A 21076-nucleotide genomic window follows, 5' to 3' on the forward strand; every position below is an offset into this window, starting at 1 on the left:
CTGGGATTTCTTTGGAAGGAATGATGCTAAAGCTGAAACTCCAGTACTTTGGGCACCTCATGTGAAGAGTTGACTCATTGGAAAAGACTCTGATGCTGGGAGGGATTGAGGGCAGGAGGAAAAGGGGATGACAGAGGATGAGATGGCTGGATGGCATCACCGCCTCGATGGACGTGAGTCTGAATGAACTCCGGGAGTTGGTGATGGACAGGGGGGCCTGGCGTGCTGCGATTCATGGGGTTGCAAAGAGTCAGACATGACTGAGCGACTGAACTGAACTGAGGAGAAGGGAATGGCTACCTACTCCAAGTATTCTTGCCTGGAGAATTCCATGGACAGAGGAGCCTGGCAGACTATAGTCCATGGAGTCACAAAGAGTCAGACATGACTGAGTTATGAACACTTTCACTTTTCAGACTCCTTTTAGATCATAAAAAGTGTCTATATCTTGTATAATCTCCTGTTATTTCTAATCTGTTACCAGGAGTTGAAGCTAATCTAAACTGATAGAAGTCCCTGATGCTTTGACAGATACTGTGCTAAGTACTTTACATACTTGATTCCATTTTATTCTCACACATAGGTAAAAATTGTTTTATATATGAGCATCCAAGCTTGAGGGGGCTCACATAACTAGAGAAGTGCCAGGATCTGAGCCCAGGACTACCTGACTCCCCAAACCATTGCTGTTTTCATGAAATCATCCCAGAGCAAAGGGGACAGAACATGTGAGATAGAACATTTATCTAAAGCATGGAAAGAGAATAAAGGTGTGAGTTCTTGGGCTTTTAAGGAAATCCAACTTTAAGTGGAAGATTCATATCATCAAACCTGCAGTAATTGGAGGAATCCAAAAAAGGAGTGAGTGTGGCAGGATATTTCTAACATGTCCAAAAGTTAATGCTGTCAGAATCATTGAAGATGCTGAAGATACGGTATTAGAGTTATCATAACCAGAGCAAACCACAAGCTTGGGTTAGAAAGATCACTTCCTCTGGGAACAGAAATGTGGCCACACTGGGTCGCTTCACTTGGGACAAGAGCAGCAGAAGGCCACCAATATCCTTAAGCCTATTGTCTAAGAATTTCAGTTCAAGACCCCGTCAACATTTTATTCGGCAGAGTGAAACACATGGCAACAGGAAGGATTTTCAGGATTTCCTAAGCCGCCTGTACCTATGTATTTCCCATTTCCTCAGTCATCCGTCCATTCCTCTCCTTACTCTTCCCCTTTGTTTCTCTTCACTAATATCACACAGCCCCAGGGCATTTATTATTGATTAAACATTACATCTCTGCCCATGTCAAGCATGGTGCCTGCTCTGGAATGCAAGGAGGGACACCACCAACAAAGCAACATGCCCTGAGAACTTTTTGCCATGGGCTTGGTGTGTTCTCAGCACTGCCCATGTTTTTCTTGTTTAATCCTCACAACACTCACAGGCAGGCACTATTATCCCCACGTTACATGCAAGGCACAGATGGTTAAAATGCTGTGCTCACGCTTACACAGTAAGTGTTGGGGCCAGGATCCCAATCCTGAGCTCACCACCTCCACCCCTAGGCTGTACTGCTGTCCCCCACACCCCCACCCCATGGGCGGCTCTCCATCAGACGTGTGATTCTAAACCATCCGGGATGCTCTCTCAAAGCACGGCGACTGCACTGACTCCACCACTGCTGAATCAGCCTCCCAGGGAATCCAAGCTGGGCGATTCTGATGAGTACTACTGGCTAAAATACTTGGTGAGCCATAAGGCTCTACTTCAGTTACCTGGGGGAGACCAACAGGCAAATCATATATCCATAATCGTGTGTGCATGCATGTAAGTATAGTGCTATAACATGCATTCATGGGGATACTAACATGTAAATCATATGTGCAAGCATGACTATCATAGTACCAACTATATTAGTGTATGAAGGTGTTGAGAATGCAGAAAAAACAGAATAGTAGGCAAGCACAGAAGAGGGTTCCCAAACCTCTGACTGCTACCATTTGGGTTTGCTGCTGTTACTGAAAAGCTAACGAGCCCCAGGTACACCAACCATAAAAAAGTAATAGGTGCTAATCATTCAGTTCAGTTTAGTTCAGTCGCTCAGTCGTGTCCAACTCTTTGCGACACCATTAGCCATTGATAATTCAGGGTAGGATTTTATTCCCAAATTCATTTCATTCTGGGAATGGGATTTTATTATAGAGCTAATTTGGGATTTTCCCCCGTTTATTGAGATAATTGGGCTTCCTTGGTGGCTCAGACAGTAAAGCATCTGCCTGCAATGCAGGAGACCTGGGTTCGATCTCTGGGTCGGGAAGATCCCCTGGAGAAGGAAATGGCAACCCGCTCCAGTATTCTTGTCTGGAAAATCCCATGGATAGAGGAGCCTGGTAGGTTACAGTCCATGGAGTCGCAAAGAGTCAGACATGACTGAGTGTCCTCACTTCACTTCACTTCATTGAGATAACTGATATACCTCATTGTATAAGTTTAAAGTGTACAGCACAGTGATTTAAGTTACATATATTATGAAATGATTACCACAATAAATTAGGTTAAATCCATCATCTCACAGAGATACAAAAAAAGGGAGAAGTCTTAGGATTTACTCTCTTCACACCTTTAAAATCAATGATTTTTATGTTTATTTTTAAAGTTAAGATCAAATTGACATACAGTATTCTATTAGTTTCAGGTATACAACAGAACGATTCAATATTGTACAATTGTACATACTGTAAAACAGTCAGCTCAGTAAGTCTAGTTAACATTGGTCACTGTACACAGTTGTGAAATACTTTTTCTTGTGATGAGGACTTCTAAGATTTACTCTTCAGTTCAGTTCAATTCAGTTCAGTCGCTCAGTTGTGTCCAACTCTTTGCAACCCCATGAATCGCAGCATGCCAGGCCTCCCTGTCCATCACCGACCCCTGGAGTTTACTCAAACTCATGTCCATCGAGTCGGTGATGCCATCCAGCCATCTCATCCTCTCTCATCCCCTTCTCCTCCTGCCCCCAATCCCTCCAAGCATCAGGGTCTTTTCCAATGAGTCAACTGTTTGCATGAGGTGGCCAGTATTGGAGTTTCAGCTTTAGCATCAGTCCTTCCAATGAACACTCAGGACTGATCTCCTTTAGAATGGATTGGTTGGATCTCCTTGCAGTCCAAGGGACTCTCAAGAGTTAGCAACTTTCAAATATGCAATACAGTGTTAACCATAAACACCATGCTCCATTACTTAAGTGGAAGTTTGAATCTTTTGACTCCCTTTCCTCATTTTGAGCACCCCAACCCCTTACCACTGTCAACCACGAATCTGTTCTCAGTAACTATAATCTTTTTTTTGAATATTCAGGACTGATTTCCTTTAGGATGGACTGGTTGGATCTCCTTGCAGTCCAAGGGACTCTCAAAAGCCTTCTCCAGCACCACAGTTCAAAAGTATCAATTCTTCAGAACTCAGCCTTCTTTATGGTCCAACTCTCACATGGACCTGTACATGACAAATGGAAAAACCAGAGCTTTGACTAGACAGACCTTTGATGGCAAAGTGATGTCTCTGCTTTTTAATACACTGTCTGGGTTTGTCACAGCTTTTCTTCCAAGGAGCAAGCATCTTTTACTTTCATGACTGTTGTCACCATCCGCAGTGATTTTGGGGTCTGAGAAAATAAAGTCTGCTACTGTTTCCATGTCTTTCCCATCTATTTGCCATGAAGTGATGGGCCTGATATAATCATCTTATATTTTGAATGTTGAGTTATAAGCCAGTTTTTTCGCTCTCCTCTTTCATTTTCATCAAGAGTCTCTTTAGTTCCTCTTCACTTTCTGCTATTAGGGTGGTGTCATCTGCATATCTGAGGTTATTGATATTTCTCCTGGAAATCTTGATTCCAGCTTAAGCTTCATCAAGCCCAGTATTTCACATGATGTACTCTGCACAGAAGTTAAATAAGCAGGGTGACAATATATAGCCTTGATGTTTGCTGTTCCATGTCCAGTTCTGTTGTTTCTTGACTTGCATACATGTTTCTCAGGAGGCAGGTAATGCAGTCTGTCCTGAGGCCAAACTATGTTAGAGGTAATGGTCATCTCCTCAAAGAGGACTTATGCCAGCACACCATGCCTCCCAGGACTGTTGCTGTCAGTGCTCCTGACCCCGTGGCAGGCCACTGTTGACTCTCAAACACTCACAGGCAAGTCTCGATCAGTCTTTTGTGGGGTCACTGCTCCTTTCTCCTGGATCCTGGTGCACACACAGTTTTGTTTGTGCCCTCCAAGATATTCTGTTTCCCTAGTCCAGTGAAAGATCTGTAATCAGATCCCACTGACCTTCTAAGTCAGATTCCCTGGAGTTTCTCAGTCCCTTTGTCAGATGCCCAGGTTAGGAAGTCTGTTGTGTGGGGCCTAGAATTTTTGCAACAGTATGAGAACGTCTTTGGTGTGATTGATTGATCTGTAACATGTTGTTTAATCTCCACATATTTGTGAATATTCTAGTTTTCTTCTGTAATTGACTTCCAGTTTCATACCATTGTGGTCAGAAAGGATGCTTGATATGATTTTAGTCTTATACATTTGTTAAAACTTATTTTGTGGCCTAACGTATGATCTGTCCTGGGGAATGTTCCATGTGCACTTGAGAACAATGTGTATTACATTGTATTACATTGTTTTTGGATGGGATGCTCTACATATAACTGTTAAGTTTATTTGGCCAAATCTATTGCTTAAGGCCACTGTTTCCTTACTGATTTTCTGTCTGGACAATCTACCCATTGATGTAAGTGGGATATTGTCTCCTACTATATTTCTGTATATTTCTCCCTTTAGATCTGTTAATATTTGCTTTATATACTTAGGTGCTCCTATAGTGGGTACGTAAATATTTGTAAACACTATATCCTCTTGCTGAATATACCCTCTTGTCATTATGTAATGCCTTCCTTTAACAACTTTCCCATATTATACAACAGTGTTGAATTATGGTCATAATGGTCATTACTCATAGCACTTATTTGTCTTAAAACTGGAAGTTTGTACATTTTAACCGCCTTCTTCTAATTCTACTTCCCTCATCTCTGCCTCTGGTAACCAAAAATCTGATCTGTTTTTTACAATGAGTTTGGGGTTTTTTGTTTGTTTTACATATTTTAACTATAAGTAAAATCACGTAGTATTTATCTTTCTCTGTCTGACTTATTTCACTTAGTGCAATGCCCACAAGGTTCATCCATGTTGTTGTTACTGGCAGGATTTCTTCATTTTTATGACTGCATAATATTCTGTTGTCTGTCTGTCTCCATCTACCTACCTATGTACAGATTCTTTATATATTTCCATATCTTGGCTATTATAAATAATGCTGTTTGTAAACCTGGGAATACAGATAGCTCTTTGACATAGTGGCTTTTCCCTTCAGACATACTCCTAAAAGTAGAATTGCTGGATTGTATAGTAGTTCTATTTTTGCCTTTTTGAGGAACCTCCATACTGTTTTCCATAGTGTCTGTGCCAATTTGCAATCCCAGTAGTGTAAGAGTTCCCTTTTTTCTACATCTTTGCTACTTTTATTATCTCTTCTCTTTTGAGGATGGCCATTCCAATAAGAGTAAGATGCTGTCTCATTGTGTTTGTGATTAATGGCAACCCACTCCAGTACTCTTGCCTAGAAAATCCCATGGACAGAGGAGCATGGTAGGCTCCTACAGTCCATGGGGTCGCAAAGAGTTGGACAAGACTGAGCGACTTCATTCACTCAGTGATCAGTGATGTTGAGCATCTTGTTGAGATGTTGAGCACACCTGTTGGCCATCTATATATTTTCTTTGTAAAAATGTCTATTCAGGTCCTTTGCCCATTTTTAATTGGATTTTTGCCATTGAATTGTATGAGTTCTTTACATAGTTTAGATGTTAACCCTTTATCAGATATATGTATGTATCTCAATTGCTCAGGTATGTCTAACTCTTTGCAACCCCATGGACTGCAGTCTGCTAGGTTCCTCTATACATGATGTTTTCCACACAAGAATACTGGGGATCTTTCCAACCCAGGGATCAAACCTGCGTCTCTTGTGCCTCCTGCACTGGCAGGTGGATTCTTTACCACTCTGCCACCTGGGAAGCCCTATCAGATGTATAGTTTACAAATACTTTTTTCCCATTTTATAGTTATTCCACTTTGCTGTTTTTTTTTTTTTTCCTGTGTAGAACTTTATAGTTGATGTGTTCTCACATGTTTATTTTTGATTTTGTTGAGTATGCTTTAGGTGTCATACCAAAAAAATCATTATCAAGACCCATGTCAAGGATTTTTTTCCCTATTTTTTTCCTCTAGAAGTTTTATAATTTCAAGTGTTACATTTAAGTTATTACTCCATTTCAAGTTAATATTTGTGAGTGGTCTAAGGGGCCTAGTTCATTCTTTTACACACGAATACCCAATTTTCACAGTACAATTTATGAAAGAGACTTTCTTTTCTCCATCAAGTATTCTTGGCTCCTTGTTAAACACAGTTGACCACGTATGCCTGAATTTATTTCTGGGCTCTCAATTCTTTTTTATTGGTCTGTTTGCCAGTATCATACGTTTTGATGACTATAACTTAATACTAGAGCTTGAAACCAGGAAGTGTGATACTTTTTGCTTTGTTCTTAGTTCTTAGGATTTCTTTGATCATCAGGGTCTTTTGTGGTTCCATACAAATTTTAGGAGTGTTTTTCTACTTCTGTAAAAAATGCCATTGGAATTTTAATAGGAATTGCATTGAATCTGTAGATGGCTTTTGTTCAGTTCAGTCACTTAGTCGTGTCCAACGCTTTGCAACCCCATGAATCGCAGCACGCCAGGCCTCCCTGTCCATCACCATCTCCCGGAGTTCACTCAGACTCACATCCATCGAGTCGGTGATCCATCCAGCCATCTTATCCTCTGTTGTCCCCTTCTCCTCCTGCCGCCAGTCCCTCCCAGCATCAGAGTCTTTTCCAATGAGTCAACTCTTCACACGAGGTGCCCAAAGTACTGGAGTTTCAGCTTCAGCATCATTCCTTCCAAAGAAATCCCAGGGCTGATCTCCTTTAGAATGAACTGGTTGGATCTCCTTGCAGTCCAAGGGACTCTCAAGAGTCTTCTCCAACACCACAGTTCAAAAGCATCAATTCTTCGGCACTCAGCCTTCTTCACAGTCCAACTCTCGCATCCATACATGACCACTGGAAAAACCACAGCCTTGACTAGACAGACCTTTGTTGGCAAAGTAACGTCTCTGCTTTTCAATGTGTTATCTAGGTTGGTCATAACTTTCCTTCCAAGGAGTAAGCGTCTTTTAATTTCATGGCTGCAGTCACCATCTGCAGTGATTTTGGAGCCCCCCAAAATAAAGTCTGACACTGTTTCCACTGTTTCCCCATCTATTTCCCATGAAGTGATGGGACCGGATGCCATGATCTTCGTTTTCTGAATGTTGAGCTTTAAGCCAACTTTTTCACTCTCCTCTTTCACTTTCATCAAGAGGCTTTTTAGTTCCTCTTCACTTTCTGCCATAAGGGTGGTGTCATCTGCATATCTGGGTTATTGATATTTCTCCCGGCAATCTTGATTCCAGCTTGTGCTTCTTGTGCTGTACAGTAGGTTATCTATTTTAAATATAGTGGTGTGTATATATCAATTCCAGACTCCAAATTTGTCCCCTACATTTCACCTTTGGTAACCATAAGCTTGTTTTCTAAGTCTGTGAACTTATTTGTAAATAAGTTCATTTGTATAATTTTGTTAGATTCCACATATAGGCAATATTATATGATATTTTTCTTTGTCTGACATTTCAATTAGTATGATAATCTCCAGGCTCATCCACGTTGCAGCAAATGGCATTATTTTGTTCTTTTAAATGACTGAGTAATATTCCATTATATATATGTACCACATCTTCTTTATCCATTCCTCCTGTGTCAATGGACATTTAGGTTGCTTCCATGTCTTGACTATTGTAAACAGCACTGCAGTGAACACTAGGGTGGCATATATCCTTTTGAATCATGGTTTTCTCCAGATATATGCCCAGGAGTGGGATTGCTGGGCCATATGGTAGTTTTGTTTTTAGTTTTTAAAAGGAATCTCTACATTTTTCTCCATAGAGATGGTACTAATTTACCTTCCATTAACAGTGTAGGAAGGTTCCCTTTTCTCCACACTCTCTTCAGTATTTATTGTTTGTAGACTTTTTGATGGTGATCATTCTCACTGGTGTAGGTGGGGAAACAGTGGAAACAGTGTCAGACTTTATTTTGGGGGCTCCAAAATCACTGCAGATGGTGATTGTAGCCATGAAATTAAAAGACGCTTACTCCTTGGAAGGAAAGTTATGACCAACCTAGATAGCATATTCAAAAGCAGAGACATTACTTTGCCAACAAAGGTCCATCTAGTCAAGGCTATGGTTTTTCCTGTGGTCATGTATGGATGTGAGAGTTGGACTGTGAAGAAGGCTGAGCGCCAAAGAATTGATGCTTTTGAACTGTGGTGTTGGAGAAGACTCTTGGGAGTCCCTTGGACTGCAAGGAGATCCAACCAGTCCATTCTGCAGGAGATCAGCCCTGGGATTTCTTTGGAAGAAATGATGCTGAAGCTGAAACTCCAGTACTTTGGGCACCTCACGCGAAGAGTTGACTCATTGGAAAAGACTCTGATGCTGGGAGGGATTGGCAGCAGGAGGAGAAGGGGATGACAGAGGATGAGATGGCTGGATGGCATCACCGACTTGATGGATGTGAGTCTGAGTGAACTCCGGGAGATGGTGATGGACAGGGAGGCCTGGCGTGCTGCGATTCATGGGGTCGCAAAGAGTTGGACACGACTGAGCGACTGAACTGAACTATTAAGTCATTTTGAGCATCATTTCATGTGCTTCTTGGCTATGTGTATGTATTCTTTGGAGAAATGTCTATTTAGGTCTTCTGTCCATTTATTTTTAAATTTTTCTGATTTTGAACCACATGAACTATTTGTAGACTTTGCACATTAATTCCTTGTCTGTCACATTGTTTGCAAACATTTTCTTCTGTTGTATGGGTTGTCTTTTTGTTTTGCTTATGGTTTCCCTTGCTGTGCAAAAGCTTTTGAGTTTAATTAGGTCCCATTTATTTTTGTTTTTATTTCCATTACTCTAGGAGACAGATTGAAGAAGCTATTGCTCTGATGTATGTTAAAATGTGTTCTTTCTATGTTTTCCTTTAAGAGTTTTATACTGTCTAGTCTTACATTTAGGTCTTTAATTCATTTTGAATTTCTTTTCTTGTATGGTGTTAAAGAATGTTCTAATTTAATTTTTTTTAATATGTAGCTGTTCAGTTTTCCCAGCACCATTTATTGAAGAGACTGTCTTTTCTTCATTGCATAGTCTTGTCTTCTTTATCAATAGATTAACTGACCACAGGTGCATGGATTTACCTCTGAGTTTTCTATCCTGTTCCATTGAGCTGTATTTTTGTTTTTCTGCCAGCACAATACTCTTTTGATGACTGTAGCTTTGGAATATAGTCTGAAGTCAGAGAGTCTGACTCCTCCAGCTCTGTGTTTCTTTCTCAAGATTACTTTGGCTATTTGAGGTCTTTTGCACCTCCACACAAATTTTAAGAATTTTGTTCTAGTTCTGTGAAAAATGCCATTGGTAATTTGATAGGGATTGCATTGACCCTGTAGATTGCCTTGGGTAGTACAGTCATTTTGACAATATTGATCCTCCCAATCCAAGAACATGGTATATCTTTCCATCTGTTTGTGTCATCTTTGATTTCTTTCATCAGTGTCTTACAGTTTTCAGAATAGAAGTATTTTGCCTCCTTATGTAAGTTTATTCCTAGGTATTTTATTCTTTTTGATATGATAAATTGTTTAATTTCCCTTATCTTTGTTAATGTATAGAAATGCAACAGATTACTGTGTAGTAATTTTGTGTCCTGAAACTTTACTGAATTCTTTGATGAGCTCCAGTAGTTTTCTGGTGGGAACTTTAAGATTTTCTATGTATAGTATCATGTCATCTGCAACAGTGACAGTTTTACTTGGTGAGAAAATGCCAGCCTCCAGGAGAGCTCACACCAATGAGTGCTCCCCAGAACTACTGCTGCCAGTGTCTTTTTCCCTGCAGTGAGCCAAAGCCTCCCCCTTTGTTTGCAGAAGGCCCTCCAATACCAGCAGGTAGGTATTCTATGACCAGGCTTCCGTGAGTGAGGTCACTGCTTTTTTTCCCTGGGTCCTGGCACACACTCACTCCTGTGGGAGAACCTCTGCAATATAATTATTTTCCAGTTTGTGGGTCATCTACCAGGTGAGTGGACTTCCTTGGTGGCTCAGATGTAAAGAACCTGCCTGCAATGCAGAAGACTTGGGTTCAATCCCTGGGTTGGGAAGATCTCCTGGAGAAGGGAATGGCAACCCACTCCAGTATTCTTGCCTGGAGAATCCTATGGACAAAGGAGCCTGATGGGCTACAGTCCATAGGGTCACAAAGAGTCAGACATGACTGAGTGAATAACACTTTCACTTTTCACTTTACCAGGTGGGTATGGACTTGATTTTAGTGATTGCGTCCTCCTACCATCTTCTTGTGGCTTTTTTGTTTTCGGATACAGGATATCTTTTTTGGTAGGTTCCAGTATTTTTTTGAGGATGGTTGTTCAGCAGTTAGTTGTATTTTTGGTGTTTTCATAGGAAGAGGTGAGCTCATGTCTTCCTACTCTACTCTGTCTCCACCTCCAGACTGTTTCTTTAGGAGCTTTCTTGCTTCCTAGTATAGGTGGTGTTGATGTGAACTTCCATCTTAGAACTGCTTTTGCTGCATCCCATAAGGTTTGGTATATTGCATTTCCATTTTCATTTGACTGAAGATTCTTTTAAATTTCCTCTTTAGTTTCTCTTTGATCCACTGGTTTTTCAGGATTGTGTTTTAAAATTTCCATGTATTTGTAAATTTTCTAGTTCTCCTCCTATTATTGATTTCTAGTTTCATACTACTCTGGTCAGAGATGATACCTGCTATGATTTTAGTTTTTTTGAATTTGTTATGACTTGTTTGGTGCCCCAACATATGGTTTATCTTAGAAAATGTTCCATGTGCACGTGAAGACTGTGTATTCTGCTGCTGTCAGACAGCACGCTCGGTGTGTCTGTTAGGTCTATTATATCTATCTATACTGCTGTTCAAATCTGATGTTTTCTTATTAATTCTGTGTCTGAATGATGCATCCATTTGTTGAAAGTGGGATAGTAAGATTCCCCACTATTATTGAATTGCTGCTTATTTCTCCTTTTAGTTCAGTTTTTGTTTTATATATTTAGATGTTCCAGTGTTTGATATATAAATATTTATAATTGTATTTTCTTTAATGAATTGACCTCTTTATTAGTATATAATGACCTTCTTTGTTGTTGTTTTAAACTATTTTTAAAGTCTTTCGTTTGATATGAGTACAGCTACCCCTTTTTGGGGGGAGATTATTTTTTGGTGTACTATCTTTTTCCACCTCTTCACTCTCAGTCTATACATGCCTTTAAGGCTAACGTGAGTTTCATATAAGGCAGCATATTGTTGGATTTTTTAAAAATTAGCCATTCTATGTCTTTTAATTAGAGAATTTAATGTTTATGTTTAAAGTGATTATTGATAGGTAAGGATTTACTACTGCAATTTTGTTCATCTTCTGGCCTTTGGTAGATGCATTGTTCCTTTTTTTCATAACCTGCTGTCTTTTTTTGGGTGTGTTTTGATGTCTTTTGGCACGAGTGTTCTTTGACTTCTTTATCATGTTCTTTGTGTAATCACTACAGGTGTTTCTATTGTGGTTACCACTAGGCTTACATAAAATATCTTAAAATTATAATATTCTATTTTAAATTGATAAAAACTTCAATGTAACTCCTCAAATTTACACTTTAACTTTTCCCATTTTAGTTTCTGGTGTTATGGTTTACATATTTTTAAGATTACATACCTAATAACAGATTAGTTATGAGTATTTCTATTATGTTAGCTTTTTAACTTATAACTAGAGTTGTACGTGAATTACATTACACTCTTACCATATTACATAATCTAACTTTGACCATACCTTTATCATTACAAGTGAGCTTTACTTTCTTCATTTTTACGATGCTGGTGAGTGTCATTTTATTTCTACTCAAAGAACTCCCTTTATCACTTTTGTAAGGCAGGTCTAATGGGGTCGAACACCTTGCTTTTGTTTGTTCATGAGTCTTTATCCTTCCTTCATTTCTGAAGGATGGTTTTGCTGGGTATAGAGTTTTTGGTTTAAAGTTTTTTCCTTTCAAGATTTTGAGTATATCATCCCATTTCTCCTAGCCTGAAGTTTCTGGTGAGAAACCTGTTGATAGTCTCATGGGGGTTCTTTTGTATGGGATGTCTTTTTTTTTGTCCTGCTGCTCTCAACTTTCTTTATCTTAGACTTTTGACATTTTTTTTTCTTCTTTTAAAAGAAAAAAAAATTCTTTTTTTTTAATTTAAAATTTCTTTTTCTTTTACAAATTTGTGTGGCGGGCTGACTTTCAGTAGATTACAGCAAGGGTGAAACCCCGACCCAGAAGCAGGTCTACGAATGATTTAGCACCAGGTTCCTCACGAACATGCAGTGTGTGACAGGTGACGGGGCGGCCACTTTTCCCGCCGTGCCCCATGTCCCAGGATGAAGGGCTCTCCACACTGACCTTGGTTCTGACACCATGGTGGGAACGGTGGGGGACCGACTTGTGAAGGTTTTAATTGTAATGTGTCTCAGTGTAGCCCTATTTGGGTTCAAGCTATTTGGGGTCCTTTGAGCCTAATTGATCTGGATGTCCATTTCCCTTTTTTTTGATTTATAAAAATTTCAGCCATTGTTGCTTTCAATATACTTTCTGTTCTTTTCTCTTTGTCTTCAGGAATTTCTGTAATGCAAATATTCTTTGTGCAGGAGCTAGGGTGGGGTGGATAAGTGCAAAGCTTTTCATCACTGTTTTTCTGTTTTGTTTTTGTTACTCTGAATAATTTCAACTGCCTTATCATCCAGGTTGCTGATTTTTCTTCTGTGTTGATTCTGCTTTTGAAGTGCTTTATTGACTTCTTCAGTTTGGTTATTGTATTTTTTTTAGTTTTTTTCATGGTTTCTATTTTTGCTCAACTTGTGTTCAATAGTTGTTTTCCTCATTTGTGTGCTCTTGCAGTTCACTAGAGTTCTTTAAGAGGACTATTCTGAATTCTTTGGCTGACAGCTCACAGATCTTCATTTAAATAGGGTCAGTTATTGAAGCTCTCTTAGTTTCCTTTGGTGGTGTCGTATTTTTCTGGTTTTTCATTGCCCATGGTGGTATCTGTGCAACGAAGTAAGTGGTCTCTCTTCTAGACTTTATAGGTTTGCTTTGGTAGAGATAATTCTTCACCAGTTAGCTCAGTTTTGGTTTCTGGATGTATCTACTGATAAAGTCTTTGAGCAGGCAGGGCTTGATATTAGGATCTGTTTTTGAGTAAGATAACTGCCTGAGGCCAGGGGTGAGAGGGTGTGCTGCTGACTGCGAACAGTTGGACAGGACTCTTATCTCAGTTTCCTGCCTAAGGGAGGGCATAGTATAGGCTCTGCAGTTGCCTAGGTTCTCTGGTCAGGCTTTTTAGACCATTGGGCCAGGTTACTATACTCAGCAGTAGGTAGCGTCCTTGTCCTAGTCAGGCAGCAGAATGGAATCCAAGGGCTGCGTGGCTTTTTGTCGTGGGATTTGAATTTGGGAAGTGTATATACTGAATTCCCTGTCCAGATGGGGCTACTGGTTTTGCTCTGCAGATGGGAAAAGCCACGGAGTCTTTCTGTTCAAGTGCCACTATAAGCAGGGCTCTGGTTAGTTTCCTTGGTTGGGTGGGATGAAGCCTGTAGTCAGCACTGGGTAGGGCTACACATGAGTTTCCCTGCTTGGGCACAGTGGAAGAACTAGCTCCAAGGTTTGTAAGGCTATTTGTTTGTGGTCTTGATCCAAACCAACTCTTGCCCCAAGCTCCCTGCTCAAACAGGGCCACTGGCTCTGCTCTACAGGCTATCAGCTCAGCCTTCCCATCTCTCTGCTTGAGATTGCTGTGCAGTCCATTCTCTATGTGTTCCTGGCAGTGACCCTGGCCAGTCTGGGTGGGAGCCACACTCAGCAGCTGGCAGGCCTATGATGTGCTCCCCTGCCTGGATGCTGTGTGTGTGTGTGGGGTCCGCTTCAGGCACCTCCCACGTTTTCTGAAGAGGTTTTTCTGGTTTGCAGGAGCTGAGAGCTCCACTTAGCAGCAATGGGACTGTGGATGAACTATCCCTGTCTTGGCATAGCAGGGGAAGTCTCCATGCCTGACACAGACTGTGCTCTGGGGCCCATCCGCTCTGCCTGCCTGCCTCCTGGCTTGAGCACTGTTGGGCTTCCATGCCTTGGAGAGGGAGGTGGGCAGATCGGGCTCCAGGGCTGGCAAAACACCCCTCATTTGAGGACCTGACTTGCACCCAGGTGAGTTCCCTGGTCAGACTTGGTTCTGCAGCTGAGCAAAGCTGCCAGACGGGATTACTACCTGGGTGCTGCAGGCAGGGACTTGGTGTCACCAACCACACTTGGTGAGTGTGGGTTGTTGCAGGCCCCTCCCCATTTCCCCCATCAAGTCCGATTCCCAGTGGTTGAGCCCTGCAGACTCCCTTGCAGGCCTGTGGGACGATACAGGTGTAGTGGCTCTGACAAAGCAACTCACATTGCTGGGGTGGGGGCGGGGGCCCTGAATGCCTCCCATGAGCTTGCTTTTTCCACTAGTGGAGCTGTGCCAGCTGGGGGAGGGGCACTGTGGTCTGTGGGCAGCTGCGCCCCTGACCCTTCTGATGTATCTGTCTTTCCCTCTGTGGTGCGTGTGTTGGGAGTTGCCTCAGCCTCACCCTGAGTTGTAGAATGCTCTCAGTGGTGCCTTGTTAGCTGCTGTGCTTGTAAGGGCAGAGCAGTCAGGAATGACCTGCATTCCCACCTTGGTGATACTGCTGAGATTAACTTTGGAAATGTGTAATTTCTATAAAAATATCCAATCCTTCTAATAATTAAGTGTGATAAATTCACTGGAAGCAGAGCCAAGGAGTCTGGGCCAGCCACATCATCTAATCAAACATCTTGAATTGTGAGGGTCCCTTTGCTAAAGAGGAGGTGTCTGGGCTGTAGGGGTCGAAATCGTGGGGAGTCTGACAAGCATGCTCAGCTCATCGTGGGCACCTGCCCCGCCTCATCTTCAGAGTGTGCGGGAGTTTTCACTTAGCCACACCGCTCTCTTATTCCGAATTAAATTACCCATCTAACAATATTTAAATTAACCTTGAGGCTTCCTGGAGAACATAAAAGTTATTTTGAATTATTTTCACTGCCAGAATCAGCACAATTCCCTTCCCAGCCAGCTCGGTAGGTATTCAGTGATTGAGAAACCAATTTTTAAATTAATACAATTTTGTGTTTCCAAGGAAGCCATTATTTTTAATTATCGGGCATTTTCCTCAGCCTGGCTTCCCCAGTTAATAAAACTCAGCTACTTAGCGTGGCTTTTATTTTTGCAGAGGGCAGACTTTGGGAGGTAGTTTCCCCATGTGGAATCTCCCTCCAGAATGTTTTGATCTCACCAAGCACACGCCTGTCACAAGGAGGCTCGTAAAAAACCCCGAGAAAAGGAAACGCTGTCGTCAAAATGGCCCTGCTGGGCCCATAACGGATGACTCTAACTTAGCTTGAGGGGCAGCGTGGGGAGCCGGTGAATCGAGAAACTGCAAAGAAGAAATTAACACTGAGCTGGGTCCCCTCCCGGAAGTGGCACTGAAGCACAGGAGGAGAGACCTCAGTTAGACTTAGAGCAGAACCCTTGCCTCTTCTGCTTTAAGTCTGGGAAACCCTGAAAAGATTCGTGAGGGAGGAGGGGGAGAGAGTCTCCTTGTCTGGCAGCGTTGAAAAGCAGAACTCCCCGCTTGGAGAGTTGAGCTGTTCACCCACCCAGAGGAGAAGCCTGGCCTGGATGACATCTTCATTTCCTTTCTGGGTCAGTCCTCTAGGATTTAAAAAGCAGCCCTCCCCAGCTCCCATACAACATGACTCTGTGCTATGTTGGGATCAGGGCTGGAGCAGACAGAACAACTTGCTATCAATTTAATATTAGCTTAAATAATGCATAATTAGAAGGTTAAGCCTCTGCAAACACGTTAAATAATGTATTCCCCAAGCAAACATGATTTGGTGATGATGTGCTATTTTGGATGGCGGTGAGGTGGAAAGGTGGAAGAGACCCGGATCTGAGCTGCATTGTTGATACGGATCGTTTTTGTCATTATAAAGTAGACCCTTCCCTGGTCATGCCGTGGTTTCCTTACCTGTCATGGCCTGTGAACTTCTGGTGGGTAGAGGCTTTAGCTTAAGTTTCTCAGGGTCTCTATTTTTTGGAAAGTGCTTGGTGCTCGACAAGCATTTGTGAGTAAGGGGACTGAATTAGCTTGGGTATAAGCATGTTAGATCTAAGGCTCTAATGTGAAAAACGGAGACAAGAAAATGTGAGCAGGACACTTGTGACCTCCAAATATCTGAAAGGCTGTTTTCATTCTAAACAGTGATAGTCATTCTGGGAGGAACCCTGGAGTCCCGGAATAAACACAGATGGGAGGGGGTGGATTTTCAGGATGTCAATTTAAAATCACATCCATTCATTGAGCATTTCCTGAGCACCTACTATGTATGCTTGTTGATGTGATCAATACTTAAAACAGAGCAGAACAGTTAGGGCCCCTGCCCTTGTGAACTTACAGGTCAGAGGAGGATAAAGACACACAAACCGCCAGTGGAACACTTGTGTGGTTGTGAGCGTATATGGAATGGAGAAGGGACACAGACTCAGAACTGAGCCGACAAGGACAGCAGCCCAGAGAAAGTGCTGCCTCGGCTGTGGGGTCGGGGTCCCAAAGTATGAGAGTTCAACAGGTGAGGGCAGGAGGTGGGTTAGGGAGAATACTCCAGATGGGGTGTCAGGAAGTGAGAGCTTGGGTGGTTAGCAGGGGCCCCGCGCAGGTGTCAGAGAACTTCACTTCTGATGCTTCGGGTATCCTGGTGGAGGCAGGTGGTCCCTGGGGAGGCATGTGGCAGAGAGGAGAGGTGTCTGATGTGGAGGTTCAGCCTAGATGACCTGAATGGGGCTTGTACTTGTCATCCTTCAACCTGAACTTCTGGATGTCAAGTATGCTGTACATCTCTTTAGCCTCTAAGAAGAAAGGAAGACGGTGCAGCCTATGGATGAATGCTCCTTTGCATTCAACAGTGGGTACGTCTGGTGGGGACTTCTATATTTCTATAGTCACTAAGTCACGTCCAACTCTTTTGTGACGCCCATAGACTGTAGTCCACCAGGCTCCTCTGTCCATGGGATTTCCCAGTCAAGAATACTGAAGCGGGTTGCCATTTCCTCCTCCAGGGGACCTTTCCCACTCTAGGATCAAACCCGAGTCTCCTGCTTGTCAGGTGGATTCCTTACCACTGAGTCACCTGGGAAGCCCTTCCAAGATCCTTACCAGCACAATAAGGTCCCAATCCCTTGACCTCACCACCCCCAGCTAATTTGCTCTAGCCCTTCTGCCTCATCTTCTGCTCAGATAACAAGCAACAGTCTTTTCTGCCTCAGGGCCTTTGGATGTGCTGGTAGCTTACCCCAGAAGGCTTTCTTCCCATTCCATTACTGGAAAATTCCTACTCTTCATTCATTTCTTACCCCAAATGCCATTTTCTTTGTGTGGCCTTAACCTCAATCAGATATGCCCTGTTATCTCAACCATGTTCTCTCACAGCATCCATCACCATTTCTTTACATTATTTGTAGTTAATTTGATTACTGTCTGTTTTCCCCTTGCTACAGTATAAGCTCCATGAGGGTATTTTTACTTTTCTATCACAGCAATCAAAATAGCAAGTAATCCAAAAGTAATGCTTGTTTGGGGATATATTATTGAATATATTTGCAGAGGCTTATCCTTCTAATTATATATTATTTAAGCTAATGTAATGTTTGTAGCAAGTTCTGTCTGTACAAGCTCTGCTCAGAACTGAGTGTCTTGTCTGTTCACTAATATATCCTCAGTGCCTAATACAGTGCCAGGAACATAATAGGTGCTTGGCGGGGGGGGTGGGGGAGAAAACATGGGTTGGTGCAAAGTGAATGCACTGGGGCAGGAAGGGCGGATAAAGCTCAGGCTTTTGTGATGACACTGTAGGTGAGCAGACCTACCAGAGTGGGACCCACGCGGAACTGAGTTCACGTGTGTGTGTTCACAGGCACACATGCACATCTGCCTCCCACCTTGTTCCCGTGTCACTGTCATTTGCCACAAAAGGAAAAGTAACACAAGTCAACGTGTAATTGCAATGTCATACTAATTATACAGAAACCAAAACAAAATTACTAACTCCCACTCCTTCTGGGAATACTAATAACACTAATACCAATATCATGATGGAAGATTATCTTGGCAGCAATTTTCCTTTTGTTCTGCTACCTACACATGTAGCTGTTTCGTGCTTTTGCAATCTCTGTGTAAATCATAATCAGGAGGAGATATCCTAGAGGGTGGTTATATGCCTTCCTTATCAGAGAGAATCATGCAGTAAGCCTGTCTTAGCAAAGAGCAGAAGTTTTAAATCTTAACAGGAGGAGTTGGTTTCAGTTCTCTCTTCCAAAAGTATAGAAAGAAGTCTTGCTGGAGGGGAGAGGCATTAAAGCATGAACAAGTCCTCGGGACCAGAAGTGTGTTTTATGATTAGGCTTTGGAAGGATGGACGAGGAAGACTAGACAGGGGGTGTGTGAGTGTGATGTAACCATCTCTTCCTTCTTTGGGAGCAGCGCCCCCTTTCTTTGAGGCTTCCCCATCTAGAAGTTTTTCCTGAGCCATCTGTCATGTGGTACACGTGACCCAGCCGTGTACAGACCCCCCCCGCCCCCTCCCGGAGCAGTGGGACTGGCCCGGGGCTGTGACTGCCATTCCAGCTGTGGCAGGCCCTTCAGAGGGCTTCAAAGGGATTTTGGTTTTTAATTCTGTAACAGATCCCTTTCTCGTCCCTCTGGGTCACTTAGCTGAGCTAATAGCAGCCTGGAGTCATCTTTAGCCAAGCCTGCCTGACCTCCCCAGTGTGAAGAGATCACCAGTTGAAGGTAGGGGTAAATGAGCCTAAGTATCAAGGGAAACACTGATAAGAGATGGAAGGGGTCCGGGAGAAAGATGTCAACGTGATGATATCGTTTGAGCTGGTGAAGTCACTGGTGGGGAGAAGCAAGGCCACGCACAACACATGCCCTTTTTAACAGCTCATTTGAGTACATGTCCTGTTTCTTGCAGTGGAAAGATTCCTGACAGACGCATTTATGGACTATGCACATTCCACGGAGGAGCCTTTTAAGGGGGCGTGGTCATCATATCTTCATCACCCACTGCCTACATGCCCATCACATGTCATCAGGGATACAGCCGTGAGATGGTCCTCATGCCCATAGAGCTTACAAGGTACCCTGATGTAATAGCTTTGTGAGAAGGTCAGAGGAAACAGGGAAGAGTGATGGGTGGTGAGGGCTGGAGGCAGGAGGAAGTTTTCAAAAGAGATTCCTGGAGCAATCCTTGGGAGGCAGAAGGAAAAGTCGTCTCCACTGTGAGTCTAGGCAGCGACAACTGCTCGAGATTTGGCCCAAGGAAAAAAGCCATAAAGCTTTTGGTGGAAGGGAATGGCCATGGTCCATCCAGCCACCATTTTAACTTCAACCTTTAGGTAAGGGCTGCTGGTGCATCCCTCCCCTGAGAGATGCCCTTGGCTGGAAAGCTGGAAGAAGCAGGTACCTAGGTGGGTTAGACTTTCACTGGGGACCATTCTGGGGGTTCTGAACTCCAGGGATGCTCAGAGCCTTTGGCCCTCACTGCTCAACTGGCCAGACTCTCAGGAGTGGGCCAGCCCCTGGGAAAGGTCAGGCTGTTTGCATCAATGCAAACAGATCCACGGGGGTGGGGAGCAACGATGGAATGGTGCTGGTTCGGTGGTAGCACGTGACAGTTCATTCAGTTTCTTCCCTCTCCAAGAGGCAGGGCTGGGGCTGCCGGAATCGCACATCTCTGTCTCAGGGTTCAGGTCCCAGCCTCTGTCCCACAACAGAGCCTGGCAGGCTAGTCCTTGAAGTCTGGAGGACTCCTTGGCTTCCCAGTCTACCTGATCACGCAAACGGCCCCTTAAAGGTGAGCCTGATATAGCCACCCTGCCAGCTGCCAAATCCCATTAACTGTGTGTGCTAAGTAGCGCTCAGGTCTCCCTCTGTCTTCTCTGCTAGGGATTTTGTTTCTTGTTCGAATTACCCCCTCCTCCTATCCTGCCCCCATCTGATTTATCTTCCTCTGTACCCAAGGAAGCCTGAGAGGTCTTTCTAACACGACAAATCCCAACACGTCACTCTGCCAACCAAACCCTGGAGCAGCAGCACCCCCACCCTAGCAAAATATGCCCTTCATTCCCTTCCCATCCTAACCCTGACCAACTCACCCTGTCTCACAGTATAACACAGACCTTTCTCTCCAGCCACACTGAGTGAGTTTTCTGAAATGCCATTCCTTTTTTTGAGGGGGGGGTGGGGGCAGAAACCTCTTTGCCTTTTCACAAGCGACGCTTTGATCACCCCTTGCTGATAATCTTTGCCTGGCTAATTCCTCCTGCTCTGTAGAGCTGATTCCAACTCTTCTGTGAAGCCTCTCTCAGCCCTGAGCTGGAGGGCAGGGACCCTGCTCTGTGGTCACCAAATCTCCTTTCATTTTCTTCTTAGGCTTGTATAAAGACACCATTTCCTAGGCTTCCTTGCAGTTAAGTTGAAGTCACCCCACTGTGTTCTCACCAGGGGGAATGGCAGCGATGCCTGCCACATCTAGCCATGTTCATTAAGCCCCCACTTTCAGGGCTTATCTGTGCCCATTTGTTAACCGATCATAGCTCATCCTCCCCCGACTGATACAGTGGCGTTCCCCCTTCTTGACATCCTGGCC

General features: G+C 43.2%; 1 protein-coding gene and 1 long non-coding RNA gene across 16 annotated transcripts in view; one reads left to right on the forward strand and one right to left on the reverse strand.

The window, feature by feature from the left end:
- The window catches only part of LOC113895061, a 70030-nt gene that overhangs the window by 46775 nt on the left and 2179 nt on the right, over window positions 1-21076 (forward strand). Inside the window, exons 4-5 of the long non-coding RNA XR_003511747.1 lie at window positions 19400-19564; window positions 20129-20281. This is a non-coding gene — a long non-coding RNA (uncharacterized LOC113895061). The remainder of the gene's footprint in view (window positions 1-19399; window positions 19565-20128; window positions 20282-21076) is intronic.
- TENM2 (teneurin transmembrane protein 2) overlaps window positions 1-21076 on the reverse strand; it is a 1394962-nt gene that overhangs the window by 31078 nt on the left and 1342808 nt on the right. The gene's annotated exons all lie outside the window — the stretch shown is intronic.

The sequence above is a fragment of the Bos indicus x Bos taurus genome, chromosome 7, assembly GCF_003369695.1.
Source record: "Bos indicus x Bos taurus breed Angus x Brahman F1 hybrid chromosome 7, Bos_hybrid_MaternalHap_v2.0, whole genome shotgun sequence".
Classification (NCBI taxonomy): domain Eukaryota; kingdom Metazoa; phylum Chordata; class Mammalia; order Artiodactyla; family Bovidae; genus Bos; species Bos indicus x Bos taurus.